This window comes from Macaca fascicularis, chromosome 11 (genome assembly GCF_037993035.2).
Source record: "Macaca fascicularis isolate 582-1 chromosome 11, T2T-MFA8v1.1".
Lineage (NCBI taxonomy): Eukaryota > Metazoa > Chordata > Mammalia > Primates > Cercopithecidae > Macaca > Macaca fascicularis.
The window spans coordinates 722,553-727,978 of record NC_088385.1 but is presented as its reverse complement, the minus strand read 5'-3'; the positions used below and the strand labels follow the sequence as shown (position 1 = coordinate 727,978).

Sequence of the window (5,426 nt, the reverse complement as noted above, 5' to 3'; positions counted from 1 at the left end):
CTGCGATATTGGGAGTAATATCATCCTCTCTCCCTGAATATAAGAAACAATATCACAGGAGGATGTACACACCCTGTGATATTGGGAGTCACATCATTTTCTCTCCCTCTGGATATTCGGAACAATATCACAGTGGATATGTACACCCCCTGCGATATTGCCATGAGTATCATCGTCTCCCTCCCAGGATATAGGGAACAATATCACAAGGGGGTGTACAACCCCTGCAATACTGGGAGTAATATCTTCCTCTCCCCCGCTGGCTATTAGGAGCAATGTCACAGAAAGGGTGTACACTCCCTGCTCTATTGGGAGTGATATCTTCCTCTACTTCCCTGGATATTAGGAACAATGTCACTAGGGAGTGTACACCTCCTGCAATATTGGGAGTAATATCTTCCTCTCCCCTGCTGGCTATGAGGAGCAATGTCACAGAAGGGGTGTACACTCCCTGCTCTATTGGGAGTGATATCTTCCTCTACTTCCCTGGATATTAGGAACAATGTCACTAGGGAGTGTACACCTCCTGCAATATTGAGACTAATATCATCCTCTCGCCCCTGGATGTTAGGAACCATATTGCAGGGGTGGTGTACATCCCCTGCGAAATCGGAAGAAATATCATCCTCTCCACCTTTGGAACACTTTTTAACATAGCTTCGTATGTGGGGAGGACTCGAGTGATTAATGGAATGTTTCATCAGGTGCGGTTCTTCTGTTTCCCAGTTTTGACGCAACATTTGGTGAAATTTCCAGGGACTCCCGTCGTCAGCTTCACGGTTTCACTCTGTCACTTTCTAATGCAGTATTCTTTGGGAGTCTTTCAAATTAAGCGCCATCATTTAAAAATAAGTTTTATAATATGCAGTTTCAGGTGAATTCTTTACCTTCGTGTCTCGGGCAGTGGCTACCTACCTGTGAGTTGTCAGAAAGGTTCACACTGTTTTCCAGGGCGACCTTTGCATTTACTGGAACTATTAAGAGCTCGTTCCTGCTTCGGCGGCGATTGACACACAATGCACGTGAGGCCGTGCGTGGTTTAGCGTCTTCTGCAGGCTTAGAGGTCACTTTCTGTTCTTCCCCAAGCCTGCTCTGCTGTGCCGAGTGTTCACTGCGGGCGACGGTCACACTGTCTGGCACAGGCCACCGATGCCACAGGGCAGACTCCACGTATCGGAGCCTGCAGAATGGCAGAGCCTGGCCTCCTCGCCGCCCTTCAGGGGGAGCAAAAAGCGCAAGCCTGTGATCAGAGCTGTGCTAGCCCAGAAAGCCTCCGAACAGGTTTAATTTAGGAATCAGCTCCTACCAACTGCCCATGTTTAGGATGTGTTTGAGTTTTTGTGATTTTTCCTGCACTGAAGCTACTGGGCTGGCTCTGAGTCACTGTCATGGGACTTCAGGTTGCCCCCACGGGAAGTGGCGGGGGAGGAGGGCCGCACAGAGGCTTGCGGCCGTGATAATGAAGGGCTTGTTGCCTCTTGGGACAGTGAGTTCAAACTCTTTGTAATTGTCAGCGTAAATAGCGACCCGCTGAGGACATGGCTGTAATTCAGGGTGGCATGGTTGATTGTCATCCTTGATATCAGGTACCTGCCTCTAAAATGACGGTACCCGTAGTGCGGCTCCAGGAGGGCAGCTCCTGCCAAACACACGTGCTCCTGGGCCCGCGCCTGAAGCCACGGTCGTGCTGCCAGCCAGGCCTGCAGCTGTGGGTGCAGCGGGGTCTTCATGGCACTCAGCGCCTCCCTCGTTTGCTTGTGGGGCCCAGCCCTCCGTCCCTCCTGGTCCCCAATGCGGCTCCTCCCAGGGTTCTCCCAGTCCCGTGCACACCTCCATCTTCACAGATTCCCTAGTTTTCTCGTGGGCGGCCCAGGTGGGCGCCTGGGCAGGGTTCGTGTGTTAGTCGAGTTCTCTCCAGCCTTCCCTGGCTAGTGGCTCAACAGGTCCCTTCAGATGAGTCAGCCAGCTGTGTGCCCGCATTTTCAGGATACTTGTCAGGGGCCTTCCTCAGAGCAAGACCGACGCTCACCTCCTCCACAGGACTTTGTAGCCCGCCCTGGAGAGACGCCAGCCACATCCAGATGGGCCGCCCAGGTCCCCGTGGGCTGGTGGGAGTGACTTCTGAGCCACTCGAGGCCCCATTTTATGTTCCTACACCCCACAAAGTCACTTAAAGTGCCATGTTCTGGTGCCGTGTGCCTCTCGAGTGTGGCACACAAGCCTAGACGGGGATCTGAGCGGGCGCTGCCTTCCTCAGGCTGCGCTTGTGTTTTAGGGCCCGTGGAACACTCGTGGCTGTGATTCTAGCCACTGTCTCGGCTTCCCTAGACGGTTTCACCCGCAGCCTGAGGGCCACATCGGCAGCCACCGAGGAGCCAGCAGACGTTGGTCTCACTCAGTCCATCTCGACTTTGGTGAGAGAGGAGACAGCAAAACTTCAGCTGGGAGCCCCAGGCCTTCTGTGCTTGGGGCCCTGGGACTGAGATAGCACAGATCCTGCCATCCACGTGCTGGGGGCCCCGCTGTGCGGCTCCCTCCTCTGGTCAGGGGCCACTCCCTTGGGCTGGGCAGCTCCGGGTCCTCGCACTCACGGGCTCAGGGTGGATCCTGGATGCAGAGAGAAGGAGAACGGCGGCCGTTTGAGCCCAACTGTGTTGGCTTCATCTTCTGCTTCTTGTCGCTAAATACATTTGCAAAGTTTTCCAGATGAATACTCAGAAGGGATTTTTAATGACTGGAATCTGTGAATTCCATGGAAGCCAAGTCTGTCCACCTCTTTCACCCACCTCATTTCTCCCCGTTGGGGCTGATTTTGGCAGCGTTCATAGGGGCAGGGACGCAAGGGGTGGTGGCCAGCCCTTGGCCCTGTGTCCCTCCTCTCCTCCCCTCAGCGCCACAGCATTTCGGTGTCATCCCCTTCCCTGCATGTGTCCTCATGAAAACCAAGTGCGGCTGGAGGGAGATGCCTGTGCCCACTCCCGTGACCTTCCTGGCCGGCCCGGCTGCAGCGGCCTCTCGGCAGGCATCTTTCTGGTGCTGCCTCCGTGCCCCTCCCATCACCTGACGCTCGTGCTCCTGAATCTTCACGCGTGTGCTCCGTGCAGCCACCTCACGGGCTCCCTGGGAATGGAGACAGTGTCTCACGCCGGTCAGAATGCTCTTCTCTGTCTACTGAATAGGCCAACGCAGAATTATTGATCTGTGATTATTTATGCTTTGTTATGTAGAACTGGAATAAAGAGAAAGCGAATTTAGACATTACAGCCATCAGGTTGAAGCTAGGTAATTGCATTAGGGAATTAAATGAGAGCATTTGAGCTTCTCGAGTTCTAATTCCACATCTTCGTATCCCCATCACACCATACCCAGTGTCTAACACAGCTCTTGGTATAGGAGTTTCTTGATAAATGCTTACTGAATTGAACTGGACTGAGCTTAACATTCCCACCCAGAGCTAGAAGCCAGTCCCTGAACAAATTGCATTTAGAACATGAGTTTGACGTTACTATGGTAAGGGGTATCCTACATAATTCCTAGTCAATATCAGCTATTTAGTCAAATAGAGTCAAGTATAGAGAGGCATTGGCCCATCTGGGGAAAGGGCAAGGCACGATGCTTTAGGTGCAGGTCCCCAATATCAACTATGAAAATAAAATGTTGTCATCTCCAATTGCAGCCCTGTCCTCAGCTGGTCACTGCTTATGCTAACAATTATAAATAGCTTGAACTTGCTGTCCTGAGAGACAACACACCCTCCATTCTCTCTGCAGTGCAGCTGCCTTGGTGGATGGAACATGCCCCTCCTCCCTCCCTCCTCCCTCCCTCCCCCTCCCCTCTCCCTCCTTCCCTCCTCCTCTCTCCCTCTCTCCCCCCTCCTCTCTCCCTCCCTCTCCCCTCCTCTCTATCCCCCTCCCCCCTCCTTCTTCCTGTCTTCTCTCACATTTCTCTCCCCACCTTCTCTCCTGGACAAGGGGCAGAAGAGAAGAGACCTCCGGAATCTTCTGCTTCATCCAAGCAGCTTGGGGACAGCATCAACTGCTGCAATTTGGCTGCCCCAGCAGGAGCCTCAGGGCAGCCTTTCTAATGGGAATCCTGGAATCATGTCTTTCCTTAATGTGTCCTAAAGGCTGGAGGACATGAAGTGAAACAATGCTCCATGCTCAGTCCTGTGATTTTGTGTATTTATTGGACTTACTTTGAAATTAAACTAAATGATACCCAAGGTAGAGCATGAAAAAAAAAAGTAAAAACAGGCTATGGTGTTTGAAAAACAAACAAAACTGTTTGGTTTGTTGGTTTGTTCTTAGACCTTCACAGGCTCCTAGGTCACACGTTTCAGTTTCTCAGCGAGTGACATTCTCTGCGGAAGCCATGTGAGCCTCTTGTTTGATGATGTCAGCCACAGCAGAAAGAAGCACTCCATAGGCCCCATGCTCAGTACCGTGGCATGAGCTCCTGCCATCTTCTGTTCATGCTCATCACAGCTCTGTGCAGTGGGCATCCTCCTGATCCCTGTGGGAGGATGGAGGATGGAGGGGGAAGGGTGAGTGACGGCAGGATCACATGAGGGGTCTCTCCCGAAGTAGGGAGGGGAACCTTCCCAGGACCTCAGTGCCCATCACGTCCTTCCTCCTCCTCCTCTGCCTCTCTGTGACTGTTTGACTCAGGCTGCAGGGACAGACGTGAGTATGTGCAGAGCGTGTGTGCACCCCTGGGTGTGTGTGCTCATATTGGCAGGGAGGGATGTGCGTGTGTACAGAGTGTGTGTGCACACCTTGGATATATGTGCTGGCATTGGCAGGGACAGATGTGAGTGCGTACAGAATGTGTGCTGGCATTGGCAGGGACAGATGTGTACACAGCGTACAGATGTGTACACCTGGGAGGGTGTGCTTATGTTGTTTTGTAAGCAGCAAATACGTGGCCTGTTGCATTGGGCGGCCCTGCCCCGGTGCTGTGTCCATCAATGTCCCTCGGGTTGGGGTCTCCATCTCCCCAGACAGCACTCGAGTGTCTTGAGGTTTCAGATTCTTCCTCTACGGGTACTTGGGCCTCCTCAAGACCAAACATCAGAACCAGCCTCAACTGCAAACTACAAGAACATTCAAATGCATCTTCAGTAGAGAAAACAAAAGCAATTGGAATAATTTTCCAACATGACCCCGTGGTTAAGCCGTTAGATACTCCAGCCAACAGATTGAGTCACTTTAAAATTCACACCAATTAAAATGGTTGTGAGAGTTGCAGAGCTTTACCGCTAAACCTTGAAATAATTGAAGCGTTCTGCTCCACTTGCTTACAAACTAGGGTTGGGGATAACTTTCAGTCCAAAGTAGTAACCTTGTAAATCCAGCTTAGATGCGAGGCTCCCACTGACACAGGAAGAGACAGTGGCCCTTGATTATTCTCCTGTGTTCAGATACTTT

The 5,426-nt window shown here is 52.0% G+C and overlaps 1 pseudogene; it reads left to right on the top strand.

The window, feature by feature from the left end:
* The first annotated feature begins 1,601 nt into the window (after positions 1 to 1,601).
* Positions 1,602 to 2,275, top strand: LOC135966306 (uncharacterized; annotated as a pseudogene).
* The last annotated feature ends 3,151 nt before the right edge of the window (positions 2,276 to 5,426 follow it).